Here is a 13,146-nt window from a genome sequence, read left to right on the forward strand (position 1 = left end):
GGGAAAAGGAACAGGGAAGCTAGGCCAACTGGTCGAGCTCCTCCTTTCGTTTTGTTTCAAAAAGGAAAGGAAAAGCCAAAGAACCCCCTCTTTTTGGTGAAAGGAACAGAATGGTGAAAGTTGAAACATCGGCTCGCCACTTAATACTTTGGCTTTTAATAAAAGGGACAGCAGATCGACTTCCGAGTTGATTAAGAGAGAGAGAGAGAGAGAGAGAGAGAGAGAGAGAGAGAGAGAGAGAGAGAGAGAGAGAGAATAAAAACCACAAAAAAAAACGTTTTGTCGACCAGCCTCCTTTTAAACCTCTGTTACACAGGAAGACTGGTCAACCTCATTCCCCCCTCCCCCCACTCACACACACACCCCTCCCTCCACGGAGAGGTTTAATGAGAGAAGAAAGGTAGAAGAAGAGAGTAAAGGCCAGTCATGAGCACGTGGAGAGAATTTGGGAGGGGAATGGGGAGAGAAGGGACAAAGGGGAAGAGGGGAAGAGAGGAAGAGCAAAAGAGCAAAGAGAGGAGCAAAGAGAGCCAACCTCATATTTTATTTTTTTTTAAAGATTTATTTATTTTATTTATGCGTAAGAGTACACTGTAGCTATTTTCAGACACACCAGAAGAGAGCATCAGATCCCATTACAGATGGTTGTCAGCCACCTTGTGGTTGCTGGTAATTGAACTCAGGACCTCTGGGAGAAATTTGTGTGTGTGTGTGTGTGTGTGTGTGTGTGTGTGTGTGTGTGTGTGTGTGCCCGTTAGTTTAAAAATCTGCTGTAGACCTCCCTTTTAATATCTGTTTAACAAATATTTTTACCATATTTAAATTTTATTTATTTTATTTTACTTAAAAATAATAATGAATAAAGAGTCAATGTGAATAAACAATAAAACAAAAATCAAGGTGATCGGGGTTGGGGATTTAGCTCAGTGGTAGAGCGCTTGCCTAGCAAGAGTAAGGCCCTGGGTTCGGTCCCCAGCTCCGAAAAAAGAAAAAAGAAAAAAAAAATAAAATCAAGGTGATCAACAGATACCGACGACTGACATGGAAAAAAGTTAATAGATCGCCATAAAAACAGAGTAAGTGCGATGTAAACAATAAAACAGATGGGATGGAGAGATGGCTCAGCGGTTAAGAGCACTGACCGCTCTCCCAGAGGTCCTGAGTTCAAATCCCAGCAACCACATGGTGGCTCACAACCATCTGTAATGAGATCTGATGCCCTCTTCTGGTGTGTCTGAAGACAGCTACAGTGTACTCACATGCGTTAAATAAATAAATTAAAAAAAAAAAAGAAAACAATAAAGCAGAAATTAAGACGAGGGACACAGAAGGACAAGGGAGATAAAACAATTAAATGTTAACAGACATAAAGTGGGAACGACGGGGTTGGGGATTTAGCTCTGTGGTAGAGTGCTTGCCTAGCAAATGCAAGGCCCTGGGTTCAGTCCCCAGCTCTGAAAAAAAAAAAAAAAAAAAAAAAAAAAAAGAAAAGCGGGAACGAGAGGAAGGGCAAATATAGACGACTGAAACGAAATGATGGAATAAATTTATAAAATAATAATAAAGTACGAGTAAATACGAATAAATGGCAAACTGGACTTTAATAAATGTTTAAATCAAGGTGAATGACAAATACAATTTAGACAAAAAGGTTTTGAAAAATGAAAAGAAATAGAAAGCATATATGAATCAATAACAAGACTGAAGTCACAATGGCCTTTGAAGTGACACGGACGACAAACGTGAAAAACATAAATGAAATAATTTCGACAGCCACGGACATTCACATGGTGTGTTGGGAAACACCGCAGTCTTTATTTGGCGAGTAAAAACGCCTCGGGGAACTCTGTACATAGGAGGCTGGGAGCATGAATCACTCTATCTATCTATCTATCTATCTATCTATCTATCTATCTATCTTTTTTTTTATTTTTCTCTCCCTTACATCTTCCCACCATACCATACGTTTCTCCTTATACAAATCCATAGATTTATATATGTTCTTAATTTCATTTTTTTCCTCTGCCACACAGCCCACCACACAGAACCTCTAGATCTCGGGATCCCCTTCTGCCAGCACCAGTGGCAAGGGCACAGCTCCCAGAGAATTAACTCGATCCGAACATAAGCGCGACAAGAAATTAAAAGTTAAATCGGAAGTGAAACTGAAAATGAAATTTTGGCCGAAAATAAAATAAAATGAAAGGTATAAGTTTTGTGACAATCAAATCATAAATCCCAATTGGGCAAAAAATAAAATTACAAAGTCAAAATTTTGTCCAGTCCACTGTGCTCCTGTGGAATCCCTCCCTGGAACTTGCTCGGTAGAGTAGTCTAGTCCCAAACTCACAGAGGTCTGCCCTGCCTTTCTCTGAAACCTACAGAGCCAGTCAAAACCTACAATCCTTTGTTGTTTGTTTGGCAGTTTGGCAGTTTGTTTGTTCCTGGACAAAAATGTGGGCTCTCTCTGATTCCTATATGTCTGCATGCCAGAAGAGGGCACCAGAACATAAGAGGACACACCACACAGCTCCTGAGAATCCAGAGGGTTTTTTGTTTTGTTTGTTTTGTTTGTTTTTTCTTCCTCTTTTCTTTTTTTCCGGAGCTGGGGACCTTGCTCTTCCCAGGGCCTTGCGCTTGAGGCAAGCGCTCTACCACTGAGCTAAATCCCCAACCCCGAGAATCCAGGTTTTTGACCAAAACAAAAAACAACAACAGGGGCTGGAGAGATGGCTCAGCGGTTAAGAGCACTGACTGCTCTTCCAGACGTCCTGAGTTCAATTGCCAGCAACCACATGGTGGCTCACAACCATCTGTAATGAGATCTGATTGATCTCTTCTGGTGTGTCTGAAGATAACTGCAGCATACTCAGATAAATAAAAAACAAATCTAAAAAAATTAAAAACAACAACAAAAAACACAAAAACAAACAAACAAACAAAACCCCCAAAACTAACAACCTAGAGGGTAGATATCTGCCTGCCCAGGTCTTCTAGTGCTATTTAAGGCTTCCTGTAGATAATAAAGCTTGTGTATCTTTTATCCAGGAACAGAATCATCAAGGCAGGGTAGGAGAGAAGCCCTGTTTGGGATTAAACGTTTCTACAACGTAACAGGAGGAGGCGGAGGGAGAGGGGCTCCTCAGACATAAATCTAAAATAGTACAATGGATCATTTTGAAGGCGTGTGGGTGAGGGTGACTGGAGACAGAGTTTTTCTCTGAGTGAGTGTGGAACTCACTGTCCCTGAGCTCAGCCTGTGATGAGAGAGAGAGAGAGAGAGAGAGAGAGAGAGAGAGAGAGAGAGAGAGAGAGAGAGAGAGAGACAGGGATCGAATTTTCTGTGTCTCTCTGTCTCTGTCTGTCTGTCTCTCTCTCTCTCTGTGTCTGTCTCTCTCTCTGTCTCCCTGTCTCTGTCTCTCTTCCTCTCTCTGTCTCTCTGTCTCTCTCTGTCTCTGTCTCCCCCCTCCCCCATGCGTGTGTTTGTGTGTTCAACAGAGGAGGCAATGGCAGATAAATGTCTGCCCCTCCTCTGTAAGCCAGGCCACTCCATTACTGCCTTTCCTTTTTCTTAGTTTGTTTGGTTTATTCCAAGTTAATTGTATCTGTTTCTTTATTTTCCTCCTCATTTCTTTAGTTGAGTCAGGGGTCTTTGCACAAAAGCCCTGGAAATCAGTACCTGGTTCAGGTCTGCAGCCTGCTCACAGAGTTCTACCCACCTTCACCTCTCAAGTGATGCAATCAAAGACATGCAGCACCACACCTGCTTCTTTTCACATGTACATTTACTTTAGTTCCAATGCTCATTCAGGTCTGAGAGACGGGGGAGGGAAGGAGGGAAGAGAGACAGAGAGTGACAGAGAAACAGTTGACAGAGAGGGAGAATTGTAGGTTAATTATTGTTCGGTCTCCTCAATCACGGTCTACTGGTCGCCATCGTGGCAACCATGCCCCGCAACCCTACCTTCGGTAAGATCAAGCATAATGGCGGCAACCATATAATTCCTGCTTAGTCGCACTGAACACTCCGGTCATCACTACCTGTGGAGAATTGTAAGGGGCTCCTCTGGTCTAGAGAGTAGTACCCTTGAATGAAATGAGGATCACAGCAAGCATTATTTGTTTTGAGATATAAGATGTGGAAAGAACTATATGTGTGGATTTACAGACAGACAGACAGACAGACAGACAGACATACAGACAGAGAGGACAGGATAGGACAGGACAGGACAGGACAGGACAGGACAGGACAGGAGAAAAAAACAAGAACACAAACAAAAACTCAAAATGGAAGTCCGGTTCCAAATAGTCTCTGTCTGCCCTGTCGCTCTAGTGTTGGTGGTCCAGGTTATAAAAGCTTATACATGGGTGGGTGCGGGAAGTGCTGCTGGGTGTTCAGTTCAGGTCCAAGATTATTGCGGGTAACTAGACAACAAAGCAGTTAGACTGACTTCAACAGTGTTCGGTTTCTGAGTGTGTTATCACACAGAAGAGCCTAACAGAATATGTAATGAATTCTGGCAGCAACAGCAGAAACAACCAATGAGAAAGTGTCCTTATAATACTAGCAACTGCAACAAAATGGCAGACTAGCCAGCTAACAGTTCCCTAGCCATTAACTCATCTGACATAGGCCTTCTTCACGTTGCATCTAGATAGGTCTTCCTGTCTTCCTCTCCAGTGTGTGTGTGTGTGTGTGTGTGTGTGTGTGTGTGTGTGTGTGTGTGTGTGTGTGTGAGAGAGAGAGAGAGGGGGGAGAGAGAGAGAGAGAGCTTTAGAGAGAGAGAGCTTTAGAGAGAGAGAGCTTTAAAATCAGCACTCAAGCCTTTTCTCTTCCTATCCCTATCCCAATCCCCCAAACCAGCAGCAAAGCCACCAGCACTCGAGAGACAGAGGAAGATGAAATCTCTAGTCTGAGAAACACAGGGAGGTAGATAAACATACCCCCCTCTCTCCTTCATAATTTGTTAAAGTGTTCCCTTTGTGTTGTGTGGACTCTACTTTATTAAGCAAGTTTCACATCGTACTATCTCCAAAGAGGAGTCAACAGTCTCTTGGCGTGCAGGCAGTTGTTGCCTGCTTTAAATATTTTTTGGTGTGTTTGTTTGTTTGTTTGTTTGTTTGTTTCAAAACCGAGGGCCTGCCTGCATTCAACAGATCCAAACCCAGTTCTCAGAGGGGAAAATGGAGTCAAGTCCGAAGTCACTGGCATTTAGGTCATCGGCCATTGACAGTCATAGGAGATGGGAATATCGTCCTTTCTCCAATGGAGACTCACCTGGGTATGCATCAACCACATCTAAGGGCAGGCCTGGGTTAGTACGGGGTGGTGGATGGGGAGGAAGGATCTGGAAAGAGCTTTGCGATGGGAAACTATGATCAGAATGTTGCACAGAAAACAAAATTTGTACTTAAAAAAAAAAAAGGCTCCCGATATCTATCCAAAAATGAAAGGAAATAAAAACCGACATCAGAACTTTACTAACTGCAAATGCTCCATCTCCCTGTATCCAACCACTCCACTCCCAGATAGGTAGATGATAGTTTGCACTTCTGTCCCAGTTGGGCTGTCGAGGTTAAGGAAAGGGGAACCACCTCTGTGGTTATGTGATCCACACACGAAATAAAAAAAAAGGAGCGGATAAACGTGCCTGGCATTTTAAGATGCTCAATTTCTTTGCAAGCTTCATTTCGTTTCATTCTTTTAAAGGTTTACTTATTTATTTTCACTTACATTGAGTACACTAAAGCCCTTTTCATATACACAGGGCAGTAGAGTGCATGGGATATCCCTTTGCAGAGGGTTGTGAGCCACCATGTGGTTTCTGTGGAATCGAACTCAGGACCTCTGGAAGAGCAGAGCGGTGAGTGCTCTTAACCTCGGAGCCATCTCTCCAGCCCTTGACAAGCTTTATTTAACTAAACATTAAACATGAATCAGAAACGCCAAACCCTGTACATATATGGTCCAGATTCACCCTTACTTAGAAATCCCCGAGCTGGCAGGGCGAGGCTGGGAATTGAGAGTGAGCAAAAAGGGAGTCTGCCTCTTTCCCCCAGGGTGTGCTATCAACTCCATTACCATTTCCAAACAGCTGGGTGTGAGTCTAACTAAGGTTTCCTTCAGTCAGACATTTGCCAGGAGCCGGAGCCCTGACAGGACAGCGAGAGCGATGATCAGACATCATTTCACAGTGAAATCATCACTCGCTGATTTCAGGCAGAAAACTTTAGAAAACTCTAAACTCTAAAGAGGCACTGAAGCGTGCTAGGGCAGCAGCAGTATTTCCCCGACTGACCTTCAGGGACCTGCATATTCTCCAGCCCCGCCCCACCCCACCCCCTCTCAGCTAGCTCCTGTCCACCCCTCCCCTCCCCCCACATACAGGGAGGAGGCCTTGTGTGTGGGGGGGCGGCGGGGAGATGCAACTCGCTCTTTTTTTTTTCCTTTTCTTTTTTCTTTTCTTTCTTTCTTTCTTTCTTTCTTTCTTTTTTTTTTTTTTTTTTTTTTTTCTTTTTCCGTAGCTGGGGACCGAACCCAGGGCCTTGCGCTTGCTAGGCAAGCGCTCTACCACTGAGCTAAATCCCCAACACCCGCAACTCTCTCTTGAGAGATAGTTCGGGTCTCCCAAACAAATACATAACTAGAAACTTCATTTGTTTACTTTATTTCATCGAGCATACCGTGGAAGAGGGAAAAGGAACAGGGAAGCTAGGCCAACTGGTTTTGTTTCAAAAAGGAAAGGAAAAGCCAAGAACCCCCTCTTTTTGGTGAAAGGAACAGAATGGTGAAAGTTGAAACATCGGCTCGCCACTTAATACTTTGGCTTTTAATAAAAGGGACAACAGATCTCCCTCCTATTTGGTTAAAAAAAAAAAAAAAGGAATTAAAACACCACAAAAACGTGCTGTCAGCCAGATTCCCTTTAAACCTCCGTTATACAGGAAGACGGGTTTTTTTTAAGCATCATTTTAAATATATAAATATGTATTTGTGTGTGTGTGTGTGTGTGTGTGTGTGTGTGTGTGTGTGTGTGTGTGTCCGTCCGTCCGTCCGTCCGTCCGTCCGTCAGTCAGTCAGTCAGTCAGTGTCTTCTGTATGGAGAGGATGTGCTGACTCTGAAGCTATGATCTAGACACTTTTTTTTTTTTTTAAAGATTTATTCATTTATTATATATAAGTACACTGTAGCTGTCTTCAGATACACCAGAAGAGGGCTTCGGATCTCTTTACAGATGGTTGTGAGCCACCATGTGGTTGCTGGGAATTGAACTCAGGACCTCTGGAAGAGTAATCGGGTGCTCTTAACCGCTGAGCCATCTCTCCAGCCCTAGACACTTTCTAAATCACAGTTAAAAAGTTTTTAATAACTGTGTGAAGGAGACAGGTAGGGGTGTGTGTGTGTGTGTGTGTGTGTGTGTGTGTGTGTGTGTGTGTGTATGCATGCATGCATGTGGGGGGGGGGGGAGGCTTTGATATCAGCACTCAAGCTTTTTTACTTCCTATCCCAATCTCCCCAAACTACCATCAAAGCAGCACTAGGGAGGCAGAGAAAGGTGAATCTGAGAGTTTCAGTCCTTCCCGCCCTACAGACGAATACAGAGAAACCCAGTCTGAGAAACTAGGGGAGAGGGGGAGAGGGGAGAGAGAGAGAGAGAGAGAGAGAGAGAGAGAGAGAGAGAGAGAGAGAGAGATCAAATTCTCTTGTGTCTGTCTCTGTTTTTCTCTATTCTCTCTCTCTCTCTCTCTCTCTCTCTCTCTCTCTCTCTCTCTCTCGTTGTGTGTGTGTGTGTGTGTGTGTGTGTGTGTGTGTGTGTGTGTGTGTTTGTTTGTTTGTTTGTTTCAAAACCCAGAGCCTGTCTGTAACAGATCTAAACACAGTTCTTGAAGGGGAAAATGGAAACAATTCCATAGTCTCTGGCAATGAAGTCATGTCCCATTGAAAACCACAGGAGAGGGGAATATTGTCCTCAACTAGGCATATATCAACCAGTATTTCACAGGCAGACCTTCAGGGAGGTGCAGATTCACCAGCCCTACCCTCCCTCCCATCCCCCCAGCATCCCTGCTCATCTCCTGTCCACCATTTGTTGATTCATTGTTGCTGTTGCTGTTGCTGTTGCTGTTGCTGTTGCTGTTGCTGTTGTTGTTGTTGTTGTTGTTGTTGTTGTTGTTGTTGTTGTTCCTGGTGTGAAGAACACTGTGAGGTAGCCTTCCTCTAATAAACCCTCTGGTCTTTAGGGATCCTTCACCCACTCACTCTCTGCCAGACTGAGTTCACAGCAGAAAACGCGTTTTTGAGAGAAACATGTTCCTGGTCCTGTGTGCCCATATTGAGGGAGGCATGAGAAAGGGATAACAAGGAAGGGAGACCCGGCAGTGGTAGGGGGCTGGGATGGGGTCGGGGGTGGGTGTCCTAGCTTGCTAATCCAACTGACCCACTTGCTGTGTAAATAAATATTTTGCATTCTGTGTCCCTTGTTTGATTTCTCACTAAATTCCAGATTGTCAATCTCCCTGTGTCGATTGCACAAGAACCCAAATGGGGATGCTGGGTGGTGAGCTGATTCCTCCCTAGAACACCTGTGCACTCTCTCATAGTCTCTAAGCTCCTTGCTGGACTCTTTTGGGCTTGGACCTGGCTGTCTGTAAGCCAGGAAGGAAGGAAGGAAGGAAGGAAGGAAGGAAGGAAGGAAGGAAGGGAGAGAGGGAGGGAGGGAGGGAGGGAGGGAGGGAGGGAGGGAGGGAACAGGCCTCAGTTGAGAATCCCAATTTTCTAGTTCACTGCATCTGATGGCTGGCTGACCCTTCCAGGTGAATTGTATTTTTTTCCTTTTCACTCCTTTATTTGAGTCAGGGGTGTCTGCACATAGACCTGGAAATCAGTACCTAGATCAGGCCTGCCTGCCTGCCTGCCTGCCTGCCTGCCTGCCTGCCTGCCTGCCTGCCTGCCTGCCTTCCTCTATCTCACAGAGACACAGTTCTAAACACCTCTGCCTCTTGAATGATGGAAATAAAGACATGCACGAACACCTGGCTTCCTTTCATTGTACATTTAGCCTAATTTCAGTTTTATTCATGTCTGGGAGGGAGACTTGCTTGTGTGCTGTAGTTCAATTCCTTTCACTGTGTGGTTTCCCCACCACCTTGGCCACCATGCCACGTGGAAGAGAAGAAGAGATGAACCATATTGTTGGCACCCATATAACAAACACTTGGTTGCTTCCTCTGAGCCCTCTGAGTATCCTTACATCTCTGTATTTTAAAGTGGTTTTGTTTTGTTTTTTATTGCTGTCAAACTCTCTCTCTCTCTCTCTCTCTCTCTCTCTCTCTCTCTCTCTCTCTCTGTGTGTGTGTGTGTGTGTGTGTGTGTGTGTGTGTGTGTGTGTGTATTTTTTTCTTCTCCCAGAGCTGAGGACTGAACCCAGGTCCTTGAGCTTGCTAGGCAAGGACTCTACCACTGAGCTAAAACCCCAACCCCTACCTCTGTGTTTTAAAAAGTAGACTCTGGAGCAATACCGGGCAGGTCTCCAAGGCGGGTCCTTCGCTTTATTTTATTCTTTTTGTTTTTAATTGTTAAAGATTTGTTTGTTTGTTTGTTTGTTTGTTTGTTTTATGTCTATTCGAGTACCCTGTAGGTGTCTTCAGACACCCCAGAAGAGGGCATGATTGACAATTACAGATGGTTGCAAGCCGCCATGTGTTGGCTGGGTATTGAACTCAGGACCGCTGTAAGAGCAATCAGTGCTCTTAACGACGGTGCCATCTCTCCATCCACCTACTTTATTTTATTCTCTATGCTCTCTTGTGCGAGTCAAGGTCAAGCAGGCAAGAAACACCCAAACAGATTGGTCCATCACCACTTTCTGAATTCTTTTTGTTGTTGATGTCAGGGATGTAAAGCAAGTTTACCCATGAAGAATTGTAAGGGAGTCCTTCTGATTTAGAGAATAGCAGCCTTGAAATGAAATGAGAATCACAACAAGCATTTGTCTTATTGTTTTTGTTTTTCTTCCTTTTTCTTCGGAGCTGAGGACCGAACCCGGGGCCTTGTGCTTCCTAGGCAAGCGGTCTACCACTGAGCTAAATCCCCAACCCCTACATTTGTCTTAAAGTCTGAAAAACACAAAACAAAACAAAACAAAACAAAACAAAACAAAACAACAACAACAACAACAACAACAACAACAACAACCAAGAACAAACCATGAGACCGCAGAAATCCTCAGGCGGAGGAGTAAGGAGCTAGTTTTTATTGGTTAGGGTATTATTTGGTCGGGTGGGGGTAGGGGTGGGGGTGGGGGTGGGGGTGTTGTCCTTCCTACATCTCTCTTGCATGAATGAGCTGAACATTACTTAAGCTTGTGTCCAAAACTGTCCATTTTTTAGATTGATCCCAGGAGGGAGGGAGCGAGCCGGGGATACAGCACACCCTCTCTGGCCTCAGAGGTCCAGGCTCCCGCTGGCAGGGCCCGAAGGGACTCCTGGGGGAAAAAAAAAAAAGTCTCCGAGGCACCACCTAGCCGGTTTTATTCTTGAAGAAAAGCAAACATACATAATGGAATAAGGGAAAGAAAAAACCCTGTTTTCTATATACACAAGCAGTCGTAATTTGTTATAGTGTCCCCTTTGCGTAGTTTGGATTCGATGACTTTATTTTATCAAGCAAGTTTTAAACAGCGGTAACTCCAAAGAGGAGTCAACAGCCCCTTTAAGTGCAGTCAGTCATTGACCCTTTGGTCTGTCTGTCTGTCTGTCTGTCTGTCTGTTTCAAAACGAGGGAGGGCCTGCCTGCCTGCCTGCCTGCCTGCCTGCCTGCCTGCCTGCCTGCCTGCGTGCCTGCATCAGATCTAAATACAGTTCTCAGAGGGGAAGACAGAGACAAGTCAGAAGTCACTAGCACTCAATGGACGACCACCAACCTAAGGGCAGGCCTAGGGTAGAATTTGATGGACGGACGGACGGACAGACGGACGGACGGACGGATGGACAGATGGACAGAAAGGATCTAGGAGGAGCTTTGGGAAAGATGAAAAGCCTCCATTTCCCCCCAAAAGAACGAGCCCCAACAGCTGGGCTCTTCGAGATGAGTTATAAGGGGAACCACACATACAGTTTTGTATCACACATACAGTTTGTCATCATCCGTCAATACCAGGTAGACTTTTCAACGTATGTAGGTAGCTGTTGTCAGGTCAGTCCTTTACTAAGCCTCATGTAAGCTCTGCAGGGTAAGCCTCAGGAATTCATCTGTGCGTCCCGCAGGGTATGCTTTCTTGCTTTGTTAAAGGCTAGACTTTGGTTGCTGTCTGTCTGTCTGTCTGTCTGTCTGTCTGTCTGAATGAATGAGCGAGGGAATGAACGAATGAGGAGGGGATGCACATGCCTATGGTTTTAAGATGCTTAATTTCTTTACAAGGTTTATTTATTTAAACATTAAACATTGGGGTTGGGGATTTAGCTCAGTGGTAGAGCGCTTGCCTAGGAAGCACAAGGCCCTGGGTTCGGTCCCCAGCTCCGAAAATAAAATAAAATAAAATAAAATAAACATTAAACATTAATCGGAAATAATGGAGTCAGCAGTTAAGAGTTCTGAATGTGTTCTTCCAGAGGTCCTGAGTTCTATTCCCATGGTGGCTCACAACCCTCTGTTATGGGATCGATCTGCTGTGTGTCCGAAGACAGCTGCAGTGTGCTGTTTGTAGGGTAAAGAAAAAAATACTAAAGAAGAAAAAAAAAGAGAGAAAAAGTTAGAAGCACCAAGTCAAGTCATGTAAATATTGCCCACATTCGGATTTAGACATGCCTGAGCTGTCAGGGCGAGGCTGGCTGAGAGCGAATCAGTGAACGATCGGACTCTTCCTCTCTCTGTGAGGGTGTGTCATGAACTCTATTACCATTTCCAAAGAGTTAGGTATGCTGGAGCGAAGTGGACCGGAAAGCCAAGGGAGGAGAGGTATGCCTACACGAGTCCACCCAACCCCCGCCCCCCCAGGGAGACATCCTCGAGTGGTGGGGGGAGGGGCGAAGGTGTGGAGGGATAATTTCCAACAAATAAATCCCAACAAATAAATTACTAGAGACTTGATTCATTGATTTACTTTAAATTTATTGAGTGTATCGGGAAAGAGGGAAAATGGGTCAAGGAGGAAGGGAGGGAGGGAGGGAGGGAGGGAGGGAGGGAGGGAGGGAGGGAGGGAGGGAGGGAGAGAGGGATATCTTTTCCTCCAAATCGGCTGGTATGTAGTCTCAGTGCGTCAGAAAAAAGACTGCTTCTGGCCTCCTTTCTGATTACCCCAAGGCAGTCTGGTCACCGTGCTGTAATAGAAAGGGAAACCACAGTCAAGTCATGGGAGCGAGCGAGCAAGCAAGCAAAAATCATAAACAAAAGCAAAAACACGTCTGTTAAGTTGAGCAGAGCAGAGCAGAGCAGAGCAGAGTAGGGCAAAGCAATACAAGGTCACATTCCACAAAGGCTGATATAGTCTGCCATCTTGGTCTACAGAGTGAAAAGTAGAAGGAGAAAATGAATATCGCTTTGTGTGTCACAAAGTTTTTAGTTGTAAGGAACATTGCAGGGCTAAACCTTCAAATCCTCAAACCACCCAACCCAAGCTTTCCTCCTCCTCCTCCTCCTCCTCCTCCTCCTCCTCCTCCTCCTCCTCACCCCCCATTGCCCCCCCCCCCGTGTGGTGTGTGTGTGTGTGTGTGTGTGTGTGTGTGTGTTTGCGCACGAGCTCGAGCTCGGGCACGCATTTCTTTCACTGCACAACCATCATTGGAGGACGTTTAAATAAACACGAATGAATCAGACAGGCAGACAGACAGGGGCCCATAATGGATCCCTACAACTCGGTGGTGGTGGTGGTGGTGGTGGTGGTGGTGGTGGTGGTGGTGGTGGTGGTGGTGGTGGTGGTGGTGGTACACACCGATTTGTTGACCTCTTTCTTTTAAAGAAAGGACAAGAAACAAAGAGAAATAAAAATGAAGGAATATAGACCTAGCCAAATATTATTTTATTCCCTCCTTCATGGAGCGACAAGAAGATTTATTCATCAACCTTCGTCTAGAATAAGAAAGTAATTGCAAATGAAATCGAGCCATCTTACTGTAATAAGATGTTATCGAGAAGGGAATTGGATACT

The 13,146-nt window shown here is 44.9% G+C and overlaps 1 long non-coding RNA gene across 1 annotated transcript in view; it reads right to left on the bottom strand.

Moving 5' to 3' along the window:
* Positions 1 to 12,089: 12,089 nt before the first annotated feature.
* LOC147997422 (uncharacterized) overlaps positions 12,090 to 13,146 on the bottom strand; it is an 18,895-nt gene continuing 17,838 nt past the window's right edge. The window contains exon 3 of the long non-coding RNA XR_015647883.1: positions 12,090 to 12,319. This is a non-coding gene — a long non-coding RNA (uncharacterized LOC147997422). The remainder of the gene's footprint in view (positions 12,320 to 13,146) is intronic.

Source organism: Rattus norvegicus, unplaced genomic scaffold (genome assembly GCF_021556685.1).
Source record: "Rattus norvegicus strain SHRSP/BbbUtx unplaced genomic scaffold, alternate assembly SHRSP_T2T unassigned-0000151, whole genome shotgun sequence".
Classification (NCBI taxonomy): Eukaryota; Metazoa; Chordata; class Mammalia; order Rodentia; family Muridae; genus Rattus; species Rattus norvegicus.